Raw genomic sequence first — 19,823 nt, forward strand, 5'->3', positions numbered from 1 at the left:
CAATGATCAGACCTCATTTCCCAACCTCCCTCTCTTTTTTCCTCCCATAGTCTTCTCTTTAGGTTTAGAGTTTTCTACTTCATCTGCACCCTCCCCATAGGAAAAAACCCACACAGTCCCATCTTGTGTCCTGTGAATCTGACACCTTGGTCTTTAGCTGGGAGTTAATGAAAACTCCTCTGGGTGCCCCGGGGTGTGTCTTGTGTGAGTTCTTTCATTGAGTCCTTTTGTCACTTCTAATGTTCTGCCCATGAACTTCTCTCCTGCCTTCAGAGGAGTCTCCTGGTCTCTTGCAACTTCATAAAGTGGTTTGTCACCTCTGCCGTGTCTGTGAGTGTCCACAGTGACATGCACAGCAAGCAGTCAGCCTCCTAAGGCTGCCAGAGCTGCCAACTCTCCAGATATACCTTGCGTTGTCACTGCACTGCCTGGTGTCATCAATTCTGGGCACGATTCAAGAGGATTCCTCCCCAATATGTGCCATGCTTTGCCTGTGGTCTCATTTTCAGTTCAGGTTTACACTACAAAGCAAATACGTGCTGGGCTGGCTCAGCCCCAAGCCCACCCCAAGGCCAATGCCAGCACACAGGGGACAGGCTAGTGACGTCTTCTTGTTGGGGCCTGGAGCCTTGTCTGTGGAATCCTGTGACCGCAGGGGTAAGATGAACTGAAATGACGGAGAGCCCTGGCTCCATTGTGGGCCTGTCTCCGTCGCGTGGCTGCTCTTCTCATGACAAAAGAGATCATATACAAGGTGGTTGCTTTTCCTGGCACAAAGCACAAGCTATTCCTTGAGCCCTTCTGACATTGTAGACTTAATGGTGCCTGTTGCCTTGTGGCTGCTTGTAAATGTTTATCCAGAAACTCGCAAGGCCGAATATGTCTCGTCAATTGTGTTCTCAGAGCAGAAACTTCCATGGCGTTTCTCCTGTTAACTAAGAAGCTTCCAGAACAGTTAGGCCTATCTCTAAGTGAATCGAGCAGAAGCAGTAGGTTAGACTGGCAAAGCCAAAATCACAATTCAAGAAGCCATCCAGCAGGAACTCATGTGTTTAGGGGGGAGCTGGAGAGCTACTCTGAATGAGATTTTCTCCTGAGTTAAAAATCATTCCTTTAGCAAAGTTAACTAATGAAACCTAATCACTGTAATAAAATACACAAGCAAAGAAACAAACAAAAAATCATTCCTGACCTACTGTATAGCACGGGGAACTCTACTCAATATTCTGTAATAACCTACCTGGGAAAAGAATCTGAAAAAGAATGGATATATGTATACGTATAAGTGAATCACTTTGCTGTACACCTGAAGCTAACACAACATTGGAACATCACAGCTGAGCCTAGCCTGCCTTAAACATGCTCAGAACACTTGCATTAGCCCACAATTGGGCAGAATCACCTAACACAAAGCCTCTTTTATAATAAAATTTTGAATATCTCATGTAATTTCTTGAATACTACGCCAGAAGTGAAAAACAGAACTGTTGTATGGATATAGAATGGTTGTAAAGTGTATCAGATGTTTACTCTTGTGATCACGTGGCTGACTGGGGGCTGAGGCTCACTGCCGCTGCCCAGCATCACGAGAGAGGATTATACCGTATATCACTAGCCCAAGAGAAGATCGAAATCCCAAATTCAAAGTCCATTTTCTACTGAAAGGAGAAAAGGTTGTTTCACACCATTGTAAAGTTGAAAAATTAAGTGAACAGTCATTTGAATGGCGTTGCTAATGCATAGTGGTCAAGGTCCCATCAGAAGACAGAAACTACAGCTGTTCTTATATTTTTTTTAAACACCAACCTGGTCCTGGTGGGTGGAGCATGGGGTTTCCCAGAAAGGGAAGCTGGATGTGGCTGGAGCCCTGAGGGTGCACTTTGACACTTTAGGTATGTGTATGTGTGAATAGGTCTGGGTCCAGGTGTAGGGGCAGGAAGAAGATGAACGGGATTTGAAACAGACCAGCATCATGGTGCAGACGTCTCCTTCCCTCTCGCCAGGTCAGTATGTGGCGTTTCCAGCCTCCATCTGATGCCCCAGGCAGCCCTTCACAGCTCCTGCATGGCGTGTGGGGCTCCAGTCTATCTTCTCTTTTTGCAAGAACGTGAGGCTTTGCTGTTTGTCCATGAGTCTCTCAACCACTTGAGTCCAGGTCAAGCTCTTATCCTTCTGTGAAACACTTGGCTTTAGTTTTTGCCCCTGAGTTGAGCTGTGCATATCTCCCCTTTATCATGTCTCTGGATTTTCTTTCTTGTTTTCCAATTCATCTAGGTATGTAATAAAGCTCCTTATTTGGGTGGGTGGGGGACTTGTGTGGTGTTTTACCCTGGATTTTTACGTACTTGTGGCTGAGGTGGGTAGGCCATTCCGTGACAGGTGAGTTTGTTGTGGCGACCTAAGTGCCCCGGAGAGTTCTGACAGGGTGAGAGTGAGAGAGAGGTACAAAGGGTATGTGAAGATGTTTGGCTGGGGACTAAGAATGTGGTCTTCTATCTGCCCCTGGTAATGATTTGAATTGTTTTAAATTACTCTTGTTCATCTGTGGTTTATTTTATTATAATTCCACAGACAAATGGAGTCACACGGGCTCCAGTTATATTTGAAATATGACTTCAGGTTTCTAATGATGGTGATTGTGAATTTATTCATCTCAGTGCTTGCCGTATAGTAGATCCTCAATCCATATCTGTGGAGCAGATGTATGCATGAGTAAATGAATGAATGGGTGACAGTTTACTAGGACAAAAATCTTACAATTGGGGTCTTCCATCCTCAATAATTTGACAGCTCTGATGACTTGAGCAGGTGCTGTGACATTGACCAGCAACCGCAAATTAAGTTAATAAACAATGGTTTTCCTGACAGAGGGGGACACATGGGAAATGTGAAAAGCACAACTAGAAAGAGAATGCTTGAAGGAAAACATTTATCCAAGGAAGCGACAAATTGAAGGTGACTTTAAAAAATAAAAGGAAAGGCATTGATGACCTTATGGTAGAAAGGCTTTATTGTCTCTGTGGAGAAAAATCAATGAGAATTTTAGAGTGAAAAGAGAGGAATCGTGGGTTTCTCAGCGCACGCTTTGTACTAGGTGTAGTGGCGGCTTTGCCTCAGGGGAAGCTTTTATAGCCTCAGGAGGAAGGAGGCTTCCAGGAGCAAGTCACAGGCCAGCTGGGGCACAGTCCTGACGGACTGAATGGGGGGAACAGGAAACTGACTCAGAAAGGATTTATACTTTGGTGATGTAGGGAAAGGAAAGTGGACCCAGTAAGAGAGATCATTGGTTCAAAAAAGGAGGAAGAACTTGATAATCACATTAAGTTGATGAGAACAAGTAGCAGAGAGGCAGGTGTGAGAACAGAAGCTAAATCAATGGCAGTGACATGGGATCAGAGAGGAAGCCCCGGGCAATGGGCAAATAATACTGGAGGAAATAAACCACACTTGGGAGGAGAGTGGGGATAGGAAGCTTGGGAGGAGGAGACCCCAGGGTGCATAAAAGGAGGAGAGTGATAGGGTCACAGCTTGGCCCTGAGGCTGTTGACAAAGAAGGCAGAATGATTCCGATCTGTTCCTCCATCCTCTCTCTTTTAAGGATATGGTATTCCAACTGGAAAGGGTAGAACAAAGAGCATGTAGAAGGGAATTGCAACCAAATACCGGTTAAGGAAACAGGGAGAACCAGGCCCAGATGAACTATATTCCAGAGATTAAAAGAGCTAGAACTGTATGAAGCTGTTGTCAATAACCTATGAGTAGTTATAGAAAATTGGTGTTGGCCAGCAGATTGGAGTTGAGTTGTCCTAGTCCATTTGGGATGCTATAACAAAATACCAGAGACTGAGTGGCTTACAAACAACAAAAAATTATTTCTCACAGTTCTAGAGGCTGGGAATCCAAGATGAAGATGCCAGCAGATTGCGTGTCTGGTGAGGACCCTCTTCCTAGTTCATAGATGGCTATTTTCACTGTGTCCTCACATGGCAGAAGGGGACAAAGAACTCTCTGGAGTCTCTTTTATAAGGGTATTAATCCCTTTCATGAGGCTCTACCCTCATTACCTAATCACCTCCCAGAAGCCTTGCCTCCAAATACCCTCATATTGGGGATTACGTTTCAACATAGAATTTTGGGGGAACACAAATGTTTAGTCTATAGCATGAGTTAACACAATTTTCAGCAAGCCACCACTGGCCCATATGGAGCCTTTGTGTGATTTAGCAAAAGGCACCTCTTCCTCAAGATACTTTGCTTCCACCTGTTGGAAAATTATCACAATATAATTTTTAAAGAATAGGACACTTTATGGCCTTCTGCCAGAACAATTTTTACAATATTTAATGCTCAAATTTACAGTATCTACCATGTATGTGGTCCCTCCTTATATGTGACACTCTTAAGTATATATCACCTGTACCCCTTGCACAGTCTCTGATTTCAGGAGAGAAAAATGGTAGGTTACAGAAATTATAGAATAGGAGCATGGCATGATCCTTGGAAAAATTGAAGGCCACTCAACTATTTTACTTGGGAACACTTCGAAAATAATGTGGTGATCAGTAGAACTCATCAGGAATGTTGATTAATGGAGAAAAGGTAATTTGATAGACTAGTCTGTTAAAATTATATTTAATAGGGAGAACTTGTACATAACCCTTGAGTCTGAAAATAGCGGCACAAGTGTAGGATGGGGGAAAGACGTACTTTAACAGAAGCATGTGTGAAAAGAATTTGCCAGGAATCTCAACATAAATAACTGATGAGAAGCAATCCCTATACAAAATTTTGGGGTCCTAGGCTACATCAGTAAATTTATTAGAGTAACAGAGATTAGGGCCCCTTTCTATTTTTTTCAGCTCACACCAGGATTTTACATTTGGTTCTGGGTTCCATACATGAAGACAGATATACCTAAACTGGAAGAAATTCAAATGTTTGTCTAGGAAAGTGAGAAAAATGGAAAATACATTGTTTGTGTAGCAGTCTAAGTAATTGGTGACATTAGCTGTGAGATAGGAAAAATTACTTGTAATTTATAACTTTCCCATTGAATGGCTGTGGTTGAACATTCTTTTGTTTGCTGAAAGCAAGTCTTCCTGGGAATAATAACCTTTGGCATTCTGGGATTCTAGAAGAAAGCTAGAGACCAAACAGAGGGCAGTCAACGGGAAAGATTTTTGGGAGGAAGCATGTGTAGGATGGTGACCAGTGGGGAGTGAAAGCCTCTCTCCAGCACATCAGTAAAATCTTTGGTAAAGTTTATATTGCTCACTGTGGGTTGTGGAAGGTATTTGTTGCTGCAGGCAGGCTGGGATGAAGTGTTGAGTCCTGCTTCAAGGTAGGCTAGGTCACCTTGGAAAAGAGAATTTTCATAGGGAAGGTAACGGTTGCAAAAGGCTGTAAATTGAAAAAATTAGTAGCAGTTGCTTTCTTAACTCTCTTTCAATCTACAACAATTCCCCTCCACCCCCTTTGTCAGACTGCTCATTTGTGGAAGTCATATGGTCATTTCTCCTGCAGAATTTCCTCCATTCTGGACTTGGCTAGTTGCTTCTTGTGGAGTTTAACTTGTTTTTCTATCCCTCTACCTCCCATACTTTCTCTAGACCTGTAGCTATGTCTGGAGACTTGATTAGATTCAGGTTCAGTTATTTTGGCAAGAATAATTTATACATTTTGCTGTATACTACCTATACCTCACATTGATGCATGCCATGTTCCATTCTTTTCCGTTTTTGTGTGATGCTAAGACGATCAGTAGGTTTAAGAGTTGTCAGTCTGATCCATCCATTAAAAATTTCCCGTCAACTCAATGATTTAACATCCACCAATGATTGTTGTCTAGATGCATTCTTTCATTAGGGGTTGCAAAGTGGTCTTTTAAATTCTATCATGCCTTCTGCACGTATTATCTGAAGTTATCCTATAAAGAACAACTTACTCATCAACTATTTGGTTATCCTGAAATATAGTCATAGAGGAAAATCAAGATAAATGCTCAATTCTTGCCTTTTATCAACTTTCAGAATAGAGTTGATATCCTAGCAACCTCTAAAAGTGACTAATGCTTATTATTATTGTTATTTTAAGTGATTGTATAACCCAGGCAGTACTCTTAGATGGTTTCCTTCTTCCTCTAATTCTTGACAGACATTCCCTGGGGTGCTGCAATCTTTGTTCACCACATTTCCACTGTTTATTCCTTCATAAAGCAGTTCAGGTCTTATTAAGAGTGTTAAATGAGATGATGTGTTTAAGGCTCTTAACACAGGACCTGGCAGGTAGTGAGGGTTAGAAATATGGAAACTGTTATTATGAAAAGATTCTTGAAGTGGACTTTCACCTCATCGATCCACCCAGACAAATGAGAATCCCTGCCAGATATCAGTACCTCCTCCCTGCCAGACCCTTGGGGATTCAGCCTCCTCAGTCCTGCGTCAGAATTCAGTGGTAGCTTGATTCATCAGAACATCAGGCAGCTGGGTCCTTTAAGCCTGTCCCGAAGAGAAGGTACTTCTCCCCACTTCCTATATCACTGATAGTGTTTCTTAATGCTGAAGTTATTTATCTTATCTTTCTTTCTTTCAACATATATGTTTTGGTGGACTTTTGCATGAAAATGAAAACTATTTCTCATGGTTGTGGCATTCTTGCCCCTCCTGCCTTCTTCTTGCCTCTCCATCCTTTACCGTGCTCCATGCCAGGAGGCTGACTACATCAGTGGGCTTCTTTGCCCTCTGGCTTCTGGTTGGGCTGTGCCAGTGGAAGGCACAGGCAGGGGAATTGGAGTGAGGTGATGGTTTTTTAAGCAGCTCCCTCCCTGTCAGGTTACTGTATATGGGCTGTAGCCCTACTGTGGGCTGCAGCTCCTGTCTGGCAGCTCTCTTCATATGTTCTCTCTAGTTTCTGGCATGTGCTCACTCTCCATCAGGTAACAGCCGCCCAGCATTTCAAGGCACCAGGTAGCGCACCATCCACTGGTTGCTTTTCCTAAATCCTCCCCTTGACTTTGTAAATCGTACCTTTATTAAACTCTGCTGAAATTTCCCAATGTAAGTGTGCAAACTGTGTCCTGCTGAGTGGTAGGTACAAAATTGTTTATGTTAGTAAAAGATCAGAAACAACCTAAAATAATCACAAATTATAGGGGATTAGTTTACCAAATTATGGTGTAGCTATACGACACAAGAATATGTAGCCATCTGAATTCAAGTTTTTGAAAATATACTTAATGACAAATGAAAATGCTCATGGTATAATATTCAGGATCACCCAATTTTATAAAATAAAGTGTGTGTCTGTGTGTGAGTACGTAGAAAAAGGATTAAGTTCCTTTAACTTAAGTTCTGTGTAGGATTGTGGTTGATTTTTAACAAATTCATGCTTTTTAACGTTTCCCAAATTAAAAAATGAAAAGGTAGAGTTTTGTAAGAATAAAATCAACACATTTCATTATTTCTATATTATTTAAATCAGTTTTCTACTTAATGTCATGAATGGCAATTATAGCAATACCAAAAGAGTTACTTTTGGGCAGATGTTTTTTCCTATTCGTATATTGTTTTGATGTTTGTAATCTGCTTTAAATTACTTCAGCATAGAGGTGTGTGTGTGTGAATGTGTGTGAATATGTTTGTGTGTGTGTGTGTGTGTTACTCTGAGCTGCTCTCTAGGGGCTGTCAGTCACCCTAATCAACAATTCACACCCCAGGAGTGATCAGCTAGCACTTAATCAGAGAGGCCAGGCCCTAAAGGCAGCTGCTACAGCATTTAAGTTGTCTATATCTCAATCACCACCAGAGACTTTATTAGTTAACATAATGAATGTCAGAAATGAGTTTTCATGGATGAAATTTATGTCTTGTTAATCTGCATGACAGATGTTAGAAGTAGGCTCTTCTTAGTGAAATTAAAGGGTCTCCAGCTATGTGAGTTGGCTAGCATACTTTAGAGATGGTTGCCACCCTTGCAAGTCTTACAACCTGATCTCTTGGGGATGGCACCTGAGGTTTGGTCCTTAAGTAGTTCTATGTTGCTGCAGAGTGGAATGATTCTGGTTGCTTTCTGTGGACAATTAGGGTGACAGAATACTGCCTCTGGAACACTGTGACATCTGCCTCTGGTTAATGTTCCATGCAAGGTGGAATCAGAGCATCTAAAAACCAAAAGAGGTTATATGATCTGTTTTGTGCTTACTTACTATTAAAGTTTGTTTAGTTGGTATCTGTACATGTGGCAGAATTTGATCTGAGACTTGCTTTCATAAAAACCTGGTAGCAAGGGTGTGGAGATGAGCTACTTTTTGGTTTGGCCAAGACAAGAACCTGAGAGCCTTGGATGACGAAAGTAGCGTTACGTCCATTTGCAACATAGAGAACTTGGACTCCAAGGCATGTGTTGGAATACTGTGCGTTACAAAGAGCTACTTGAGGATGGAATTAGGATAAAATACTCTTTGGCCAGTTGAAATAGCTAAAGAGTATGCAGCAGAATATGTTCCCCCAAAGCCAAAAAGTTTGTGTATTGCTGTCCGTTGTGCCCTCTGCCTTCGTAGTCCTGGTACTCACCTGCTCCTAAGACCAGGATGTTGCAGGTAGAGAACAGATCAGAGCCCCAGAAGGTGAGCATGACCCTCCCAGGTCAGAGGAGGAGGAGAATGGTTATGAAAATAATTTCAGGACTGAAAGAGAAATAGTGGCCCCTTCCAAGCACCCTTGGGTGTCTCCAGGAGACAGCACATAGATGTAAGTCATCCAAGGCCTCAATGCCTCTCCAGGTTAAGAAATAAGGCATCAGTAGTTGTGGGCATGTTGAATGTATTTGCATACTGAGCTTGCTTAGGATTTCTCAGAGTCATCTACAGTCTCTCTACCTTTGTAATGTGCATCAATTATGAATTCAAATATAAATAGTATTTTTATTTACTAAAATTCCACTGTTCTAAAACTATTGAGGCAGCTGGATAATGTTGCCTATATAACTAAATGAGGTTAATTCATTTAGTATTTGATGATATATTTTATGGGCTAGCTTAACCCGATAAACCTTTTAGATGCAGTTCTATTCCAAAAGGCATCAAGTGACCAGCTTATTGAATAAGCAGGACTTTACTTTTTTTTAATAAATAAATAAATAAATAAATAAATAAATAAATAAATAAATTTATGGCTGCATTGGGTCTTTGTTGCCGCACGCCAGCTTTCTCTAGCTGCGGCGAGCAGGGGCTACTCTTTGTTGCAGTGCGCGGGCTTCTCATAGAGGTGGCTTCTCTTGTTGTGGAGCATGGGCTCTAGGTGCGTGGGCTTCCGTAGTTTTGGCACTCTGGCTCAGTAGTTGTAGCTCGTGGGCTCTAGAGCGCAGGCTCAGTAGTTGTGGCGCATGGGCTTAGTTGCTCTGCAGCATGTGGGATCTTCCCGGACCAGGGCTCGAACCCATGTCCCCTGCATTGGCAGGTAGATTCTCAACCACTGTGCCACCAGGGAAGCCCAGGACTTTACTTTTTCTCTAAACTTCTCTGTTGACTTGTCTTTCCCTTCCCCGTGATGAAAGTCTGGGCAGTTCCCATAGCTTTTCCAATCACTCACTCGCAGGTTAACACGTTGTCTAATTAGTAAGTCCAGTCTGGTTGAATAGCAAACTTCAATCTTCCATCCAATTTAAAGTCTCTCCTCTCCCACAGTGTGGACCCTTGTCAGGTAGAGACTAGCAGTGGGGAAGGAGGCGTGGTTGGATTCTTCACTATTCCTCACTCTTCTACTCTTTCTCCTCGACTCTGCGGCTTTGGCTTCTCCAGGGTTAGGGCTAGAGAGGGAGAGGAAGAGGCAGAAGATGCCTGCCTTGACTTACAAGGTAGATTACAATGTACTTGTAATCTACATTGGTGCCCTCTGGGCGGGGCCAGTGGACAAAGGCCAGTTCCTCCTCTATAGGGCTTTCTCTTGGGTTCCTTGGAGCTATCCTTCCTGGGGCCCTCCTATTTTGGTTACCTGGTGTGGCACTTTCCTGGACAGTCCCTGACCCTCGGTGGCTCCCTCCACACCCCTTCTGGTGGGATCACCTAACCTTCTTCCCTTCTGAGGGATCCATATCTAACACCTACGATGCACGCATGCATCTTTGCCCCTCCACACTCTTCAAGTGTGGGCCAATTGCAATGCAGCCCTCTTAACTGAACCACCAATGGCCTCTCCAGCCAGCCAGCCTCTCACATTTTGACAATTTCAGGTATAGGTCAGCTCCAGACTCTGTCTTCCAATCACCAGAGTATATCTATCAAACTCTGAGACTTGAAACCCGTCCTCCTATGGCTTTAGGTGAGAACCACTTCCCCCTTCCTTCCCATTTCCCAGTGGGAACGGAGGGGAAATGCCACAGCACACCAAGTCTTTTTCTTAAAAAACTCCCCACTTCCCAATCTCTGTGACAAATCCCTAAACCTGTCCCAGTGTGAGGAGTGAAGGACTGCAGAGCCTGCCTCACGTTTCTAAGCTCATCCTACATAGGTGGTCTTGTCCTACTGTACTCAGCTGCAAGGAGAGGGAAAGGCATATTTAACATCCTGTAACTCTACCTACCCACACCCAGAGGCAGTTCTATTTAAAATGAAACATTCCAGAGGAGTCGTGATAATTAAGACTTCTACTGCAGTGGAAGTAAGCGGGTCATGCCTGCTCTCAAAATCTACCAGGCCAACATCATCACATTCACTGTGAGTCAGTCTGAAGGATTTGGAGACTTCAGTCACGCACATTAACTGCTCAGGGTTGCTTAGCTTTGGGAAAGTCCCTAGAGACCTCCATTCTGCATCAACTGCCAACTGGCTTCTCTCCATATTCCAGGCAAAGTTGGAGCTACACCAGCCATCTCCAGATTCTCTCTTTCTCTCTGAGACCCATGTCAGGATGGAACAGGCAGTTCATGGAATAGTCTTCATAGGACTATGATCTAATTCCGTGGGTTTCATTGAAGGTCAGTATAATGGGCAACCATTTACAATTTCCTTTTAGCCATACTAGAAACGTCAGGAAAAAAGCAAATCTAATGGAGAAATTACCAACTACCGTTAATCTTCCACGTTCAATCTTCACAACATGGAAGTTGTGAGGTAAAACTGGAAATTCTAGAGAAAGAAAGTAGAGTCCAGAAACACCAGCACTGCCTTACGACTCCTGTGACAGCAAGAGAATGTGTTACAGGGGACACAACTGAGAATTACAGGTGATTGTTCTGCCTCATTTGGGAACAAATCCTATTGCAAATAGCCAGCAGAACAAATTTTCTGGAAATTGTAATAATTGCATCTGGGCTAGAATGGAAGAAGAAACAATTGGGACTATTTCGTTTAAATGACAAGAACAAGAACAATTTTAATAGCAGTAAAAAGTAGCCTCTGACTAAAACATTCTCCCTGTTCCCCCAGCGTCCCTCAAAATCTTCACAGTCTAGAGCAGTGTTTCTCAACCGTTTATTCATTATAACCCAATAAGGAGCTTTTTCAGACATTTTTTTCCTCATCTCCTCCTTCCGTGAAAATTTAATACCATAAACATAATCTAATTATGTTTATGTAAATATAAAAATATATGTATACTTACCATCTATATCTATATCTACAGCTATATCTATGTGTGTGTTTTATACATAAAAAGAGTAAGATTTTTTCACCTATATTAATTTCCCAGGACTGCCATAACAAAGTACCGTAAACTTGGTGACTTAACACAGATTTATTCTTTTATGGATCTGAAGACTAGAAGTCCAAAATCCAAGTGTTGACAGGGCCGTGTTCCTCCTGAGGATCTAGAGGAGACTCCTTCCTGTCTGCTTCAGCTCTGGTAGCCCCAAGCATGCCCTGGCTTGTGGCTGCATAACTGCAATCTCTGCCTGAGTCTTCACGTGGCCTTCCTCTCTCTGTGTCTGTCCTCTTCTATCTCTTATAAGGGCACTCTCATTGGATTAGAGTCCACCCTCATCCAGAATGATCTCATCTCATGCCTTACCTGAATTATATCTGCAAAGACCCTATTTCTAATAAGGAAATATTCTGAGGTTCTAGGTGGACATGAATTTTGGGAGATGATGTTTAACCCACTACAGATCCCAAGAACCAAATTTGGTCCCCTTGGGGATGACATCATCCTTGCTGAGAATACCATAACCTAGAGAATAAACGGTATTCAAAGCACTCCAGCATCTAAATCCAACTTACTTGGAGAAGTGAATGCTGTCAACTCTCTGAAGAGATCCCCTGACCAGTCCTCTGCTGGTGGCTTTTGTAGTTGTCTGCAGAGGGATGCCATGGTCCCCGGAGGAAAGTCACAGCACTATCAGTCCATCTGCCCTCCTGCACCCCTCACCCAGCTGCTGAAAGGGTGCTTTAACTTCTCTCATCCTCCACTGCATCCTCTGTAAAGTGGAGAGAATCAGAGTACAGTATCTACTTCCTAGAGTTAATTTTGGCTTTAATTGAGGTCATGCCCGAGGAGGGGTTCGCTCAGTGTCTACCATAGAAAATGTGCTCAATCAATGATTAGCAGTTATTTTTATTATCATTCTTTTTCCCCCACTGTGTCCCCCTGAAAAATGGTGCTCCCAGTCCTTCCCCTTGACAGTTTCATGATCTGATTCCTCTCTCTAGTGATGAGGCTTCCTTTTTAGCTATCTCTCCCATTTAATGACAGCCCATCTGATCTTTCACAAGCTTCAGCTTTATTTCCCGTCAGGAAATCATGAAAATGCTTTCTGTTGGCTCACAAAGCTTGCCTTGATATAAGTTGGGGAACCATGCACAGGGGAGGGCCAACCATCAATGTAGTGGGCCAACTATGTCATGAAAAAACTGGGTGCACTTGTTAGCCCTGGTACACTCCTGGGGGGAAGGGGGGTTCTTCTCTGTGACTTCTCTTCTAGAAAGGTAAGGAACCTATGCATTTGCTTTTCTGGGAAAATATTTTATTATGTCATATGCTTGTGAATAATTTGCATTTCAGGGCATTCATCTCTGCATATTTCTAACTTTAGGCTTTTTATCTTTGTTTTTATCCTGTGGCTAAAACTCTATGGCAGAAATAAAGGTGGAATGGGTGCCCTTGACTCCATCAGCCTCAGAGGGACCTCTGTCAAATAGTCCCACTCACATGACAGGAAACTCTATCCTGTGGTTTTGATTTTATCTGACAAGTAAGTTGAGATTTGTATTCACAATTCCATGTTTTTCCTCCATGTTGCACCAAGAGTTCTTGGTCATATAGGATTGTGCTTATGATCATTTAAACACTATTTGTTTTACATACCCTTTGGCAGAGCCAATCGTTTGTGGGGACTTGAATGATATTGGGGATCGTTGCTTGAAGGACATGCTGATTTTTTCCTCTTCTAGATAATCTATCATATATCCTTGAGTCAAACTAGATCACAGAGACCCAGGAAGGTGGGCTGCACTGTTCTGACAGCGGGCAAAGTTAACTTTGCTGAGTTGCTTCTTGATTTGATGCCTTCAGCCTATATAGGGGTCTTCATGGACCCATCCCTAGGAAGCTTCTTATTCTGTTGGTTGAAGAGCAGGGCTGAGGGTGTCATGCTTTCCTTCCATGGTGTCTTCTTGGAAAAATGCTTATCTTCACTACGAAGAAGATCAGTACTTCTCTTGAATGACAGCTCTGTTTTTTGCCTCATGGATGTTGGGAACTATATATATGATCATGTTTCTTTTCTTGTGTTGGATGCTGCAAAGCTTAGAACCAGTAGGTGGTTCACCATAGCCAGACTGAGGACCGCCTCACTCCAAGCTCTTTCCTATCCCTTTTCCTTGTAGTCTTTTTTCTTCTGCACTATTTAAAATTTGTGCTCTTTTATTGTATTTTAGTTTTCCTTATAAGATCCCTTATATCCTTTTTGGAATAAAGTAGGAAACACATTTTTTAAGTAAATATTTATCTGAGAGAAGAATTAAACTAATTTTGTATGATCCCAATGGGCAAAATGAGGATTCCTTCTTTTTTTCTATCTTTTCCTGCCCTCCCTCCCTCCCTCCTTCCTTCTTTCCTATCACTCAAATATTTAACATGTCAACTAACTATGAGGAACTGAAATAGGAGACTTAGGGAGATAGAGGAGGCAGCTTCTAGCTGTTTAAGAAATGACTTTATAACGCTCAGTCCTGCCCAAAGATAAACAATTACCACTTGTACCAGAACTTCATAATTTACAAAGCGCTTCTGCCCACATATGACCTTGTTTTACCTTCACAGCAGTGCTCAATTGTAGGGATTATTATCTTCATTGATCAAGAACCTGAGCTTTAACAAGAATCTTGGCCAAGGTAACTTAGCTGCTAAATGGGGGAGGTAAGAATGGCTTCCTGATTTTCTGGTTTCAAATCCTTGTTTGCCCTTTCCATGACCTGAGACACTCCACCACTTATCCCCCCTCCACTTGCCGTGCGATGGGCATACCCTCTCAGTCTGAATGTGTCCCCTTTCACTCTGACATCATTTTTACCCAGAATGTGAATTCACAATTCACATAGTATCAGTGCTGTTTTTATTCTCTGTGATTTAAAAGCCAACAGAGGGACTTCCCTGGTGGCGCAGTGGTTAAGAATCTGCCTGCCAATGCAGGGGACACGGGTTCAAGCCCTGGTCGGGGAAGATCCCACATGCCACGGAGCCACTAAGCCTATGCGCCACAACTACTGAGCCTGTGCTCTAGAACCCTCAAGCCACAACTACTGAAGCCCATGCGCCTAGAACCCGTGCTCCACAACAAGAGAAGCCACTGCAATGAGAAGCCCACGCACTGCCATGAAGAGTAGCTCCCGCTCACCACAACTAGAGAAAGCCCGTGCACAGCAATGAAGACCCAATGCAGCCAATAAATAAATAAATAAATAAATAAAAATAAATAAATAAAATAAAAAATAAAAGCCAACAGAGATATGCCAAATATGTTTCTGCTTTCATGCTTCAAAGTTTTGCTTCAGGAGATAGCATCTTCCTTACAGGGGCCACATGAATGCTGGTTGGCGGGTCCCTGTGCCAGTCATTCAGTGCTCTATCAGATTCGGCACAGCATTTCTGAGTCACCACATGCCACCACCTCCACCTGGGGAGGTGGCTCTAGATTGCTCTTCATGTGGGTGCATATTGTGTGTTATCTTAGGGAGAGCAGAATGGTACCTTCTGGAACAAAGCTAGGGCTTATCACAGCATGCCCCACCAGCAACTATTAAGGTACTTTCTTCTCCAAACCCAAAAGTTGGGGAGTATTATTATTATTATTATTTTTGGTGAGGGGGGCCTCCTCACCATGTCCCTATTTAGCATGAAAAAGTAAACATTTCTAGGTTACTAATTTATTTAAAGGAGTATTGAGTCATCCCTTGTTATCCTTCCTTAAACGTATTTTATCTTGTTGAAATTTCTCCAAACTGACGGCTTATGGATGGCACTCTTCCTTAACTTCCAGAGAGATACAACTGCCCCCATTTTTATGGTTCTTTGGTCATTTCCATAAGGTCATTGCATGTAAGCCCTTGCATGGAGTGTATCAGGCAGGGTAAGTCAGGTTGTGCTGTGGTAACAATACACCTCAATTAAACAAAGGTTTATTCCCTGCCTGGGTCCATTATGTGTCAGCTGGGGGCTCTGCTCCTCATTGGCTTTACTCTGGGACTGAGGCTGATGGCGTACCCACCACCTAAATGGCAGAGGGAAAGAGTGTCTCCACTTGTGCACTGGACTCCAAAACTTCAGCCCACCAGAGCGAATCACTCAGCTACACCTCACTTCAAGGAGTAGGAAAAATCAAACCCACCATGGGGAGAAGCCAAAATATTTGGTGCAGTGAGTTAGATCCTCGTGCTACACGTTAATCTCTCATCTGGAAATGTCAGCATTTATCTTTTAGGCAAAAACCAGGGGAACTTTTTTTTTTAAACTAATTTATTTATTTTATTTATTTATTTTTGGCTGCGTTGGGTCTTCGTTGCTGCGCGTGGGCTTTCTCTAGTTCTGGTGAGCGGGGGCTACTCTTCGTTGCAGTGCGTGGGCTTCTCATTTCGGTGGCTTTTCTCGTTGCAGAGCACGGGCTCTAGGTGCGCAGGCTTCCGTAGTTGTGGCTCGCGGGCTCTAGAGCACAGGTTCAGTAGTTGTGGCTCTCGGGCCTAGTTGCTCCGTGGCATGTGGGATCTTGCCAGACCAGGGCTCGAACCTGTGTCCCCTGCATTGGCAGGCAGATTCTCAACCACTGTGCCACCAGGGAAGCCCCCCAATTCCCTTTTCTTAATGTTTAAGTAATAACCCCCTGGTCGGGCTACTTCCATAGGATTATTGGTGAATGTCAAGGAGATACTATATATGAAAATATTTTGAAATGTGGAAAAAGTTTTATAGATAAGGATTGTTCAGCTTATTGCCATGTCTTTTTTGGGTAGAATAATAATTCTAACTCATATCACTTAGATCAAAAATAAAATACACCCATTCTTAGGACAGGCACCTTTCTCTGAAAATGATTATATCAGTTCTACAGAAATGTCAAGAACCTTTTAAAATTAATGTATAAGGCACTGGAGAAAAGGCCATGCCAATGCAGCACCTGGCACAACTTCCTAATAGTTACCTTCACGTAGCTATGAGTCTAGATGCGTAGGTTATTTTGTCTTTAGACACTTGTGGAAATACTTTCAGTCAGACCAAGAAGGATTATCTCTGCCTTTTGCCGGCCCTTTCTAAGTTGACAGGTAGAAAATTGATCATCAGAAAAGAGCACACAAAACTCTAATACTATAGATTGCGAATGGATGATAAGATTTCCTGGGCAGTCAAATGAACCCATTCGACACGATTCCCATTTTTCATGGCAGTTCATAATGATCTTCCTTCCTTGGGGCTCCCTAGAGGGGAGAATCGACCAGGTATGCTCTTAGGTTCAGCAGGGTGGCTTCCTTTATCTTGAATTTCACAGGACACTATGAAATGTATGACTTTTAGGTCCCTCAAAGACTTCCTTCACTGGGCACATCTGGCCAAATGGGTAACACATTTGCCTCACAAAAACTGATCCTTTATTCTTGGCTTTTTTTTTTTTTCATTTACTAAACACTAATGAAACACCTGTTATGCACTGTGTTAGCCACCGAGCTAGTATGGATGTAAGATTAGCGAGACCCAGTCAGCCTTTGAGCAATTCACAATCTAGCGAAGGAGACAATTATACAGGCAACGGTGACTGTACAACATGTTAGAGATGCCCAGGAAGTGCAATGAGGTATCCTGGCAGCTTAGAACAGGGGAGCCTCACTGTCTCTAGAGGTCAGGGAAAGCTCCCAAGAGGAGATAAAGTGCCAGTTGGGTCTTAAGGATGATTCAATGGCTGTCAATACAAAGCAAGAGAATTGGGGGCTGAGGAATAGCATATGTAAAGACGTAGAGGCTGGGAAGACTTCCTGTTATGAAATTTGTATAACTGGGGGTCATGATGCTCTGCAGAGCCCCAGTTATAGGGGCATGTAGGACCAGCTCTGTGCCAGGGAGGCCTGGGTCTCCCTCAGAACCAATTCCTGTCATCCCAGGGGGTTAACCAAAGGTGTAACATACATACATTACACGTTGGGTTGGAGCCCAGAGAGCCCTTCCACGTTTCCCCCACTTCTTCCTTCTCTGCTCCTCTGCCTTCTCCCCGACCTCCCACTCCACCTCCCAAGATTCTGGTTCCAACCAGCTGCTACCATGGTTGGCCAAGCCCAGGACTCTCTGTGCCCCTTTGGTCTGAGGTCACTGCATCTTGGGAAAATAACAGTGGATCTTTGTATTCCTCAGAACGAGGCACCTACTAGACAGATTCACCTCTCTCTTGCTAATACCCATTACCCTGAAAGCCTTAATTGTGATGCGTGATTATGTTAAAAGACTTTCTTCCCATAAGGGAAGAGGACAGGAAGGAACAAAGCAGGTGAACAGTACCAAGAGCCATGTGTGTTCACTTTGCTTTCTGAGGAGAGGAAAAATCTCAGAGAGCAGCCACGTCTGTGTTTGCATCGCTCTCTGCTTTCTCCCCAATCTACTGTTTGCATGGTAAGAAAAATAAGTCCTGCCCTTTGAGAGGGTGAAACAAGTTCAAGAGCTTCTTATCCAGCTCTCCCTTGATGACAACCTAATGGTTTCCATTAGATTTGTTTTCCAGGTTATATAAACCAACAGCCTTGAACGCTGACTTGGGGTAAGCAGAATAAACCAAAGAAAAAGCCAGTTAGAATGTATTGGTGAGGCATTTAGTCTTAGAAAAGAAAATCTGCAGTTGTTCTTTGTAATGGAGATTTGCTGATCTGATTCGAAAATCTCGGAAGCTAGCACTGCATTTTGAAATGGTGCATTGCTTGACATGAGGTTTAAGTTCATTTTGGAGCCAGTTCTTCACCTACCACCCCAGGTTCTTTCTAAAATGTCCTCAAAGCCTTCTTAAGAGCAGAAAGATGCTCTCCCATTTCCTCCCCGCAAACCATTACATTTTCTTTCAGTGTAACACTTTATACAGTGATCAAATTATGTGGTGACCATAACTGAAAAATATCTGTATACAGAATTCTTCCTACTCTGGCAGTGTTTATGGCGGGGACTGTTATGAAATAGCATGTAAAACATGGACCAGCTTAAAATGATTTTGCTTTTTAAAAACAGGCTGTTGATTAATAAAACCTGAAGTTATTTTGCAGAGACATCACTGTGCATGTGCAACACGGAAACCTGTGTCTCCAGGATGACCCCGGAACCAAGGATCTTCAGTCTACGGAATTCAAAGAATAGAAATGTTGCCACCAGAGGTCTTTACAAAGCAAGAACTCCTTCAGTGAGGAAAATCCAGCTTCCAGCAGCAAGAGTAGCTTGGTTACCATATATGGACTGATTCAAGATTAGCCAATCAGCTTCCAGGTTTGAAATTCTCCTAATTCCTTAAATTTCGCCCTGAACCTTGGATCTGGGAGACAGATTTGAGCTCTGCAGGTCGACCTCGCAATAAAGCTCTTTCTTTTCTCAAAAGCCAGTGCCAGAGTATTGGCTTCTGTGTGCCTTGGGCAGTGAGCTTTCGCTTGGTAACACTAATCTCTGGCACCCAGTAGGTTTCTAATTCTACCACTATGCCTGGCACATAGCAGGTGTTCAATAAATATTTGTTAAATTAAATCTTATATAAAATCCCTGCTCAAAAACTTCCAATGGCTTCCTATAAACTTTCAACTTCCTCCTGACCTACATATTAAGAATCATTCTGTGTAGTTTGGAGCTGAGAGTTTTGAAGAATATCTTTGGGTCTATGACCCAAGGCTTTCTTTATTACCTCTAAATACTTAAGAGTATCTACTAAGATTAGGAAGGCTTCCCCACCTCATATCCTCATTAGCTTTTCCTTGAACTATTATTATGATTTCTTATCTGGTCTCCTTGCCTCCTGACTCCCCCTTATTTTAATCATTCATAATCACTCTCTCCTGACCTCAGGACCAGCCACATAGTTTGAAGGTCCCAGTGCAAGATGAAAAATGCAGGGCCCCTTATTCAAAATTACTTAAACTTTCAACACCATGGCAGCAGGACATTACACCAAGCACAGGGCCCTTCTGTGCTCGGGGTCCTTGGTGATGGCAGAGTCTGCATATTCATGAAGCTGATCTTGCCTGAGTTCAACCCTTTTAAGGCACGGTTTCAGTCATGCTAAGTCCTTTTTCAAAAACTTTCAGAGGCTCCACGTTGTCTAGAGTTGTAATTATAGGGACTTATATCAATTCTGATCCCAACCAACCTTCCCAGCTTTATCTCCTAGAA

General features: G+C 42.9%; 1 long non-coding RNA gene across 1 annotated transcript in view; it reads left to right on the forward strand.

Annotated features, from left to right (window-relative positions):
- The window catches only part of LOC130708353 (uncharacterized), a 104,512-nt gene extending 85,493 nt beyond the window's left edge, over positions 1-19,019 (forward strand). The window contains exon 5 of the long non-coding RNA XR_009008577.1: positions 18,716-19,019. This is a non-coding gene — a long non-coding RNA (uncharacterized LOC130708353). The remainder of the gene's footprint in view (positions 1-18,715) is intronic.
- Positions 19,020-19,823: the final 804 nt, after the last annotated feature.

This window comes from Balaenoptera acutorostrata, chromosome 6 (assembly GCF_949987535.1).
Source record: "Balaenoptera acutorostrata chromosome 6, mBalAcu1.1, whole genome shotgun sequence".
Classification (NCBI taxonomy): Eukaryota; Metazoa; Chordata; class Mammalia; order Artiodactyla; family Balaenopteridae; genus Balaenoptera; species Balaenoptera acutorostrata.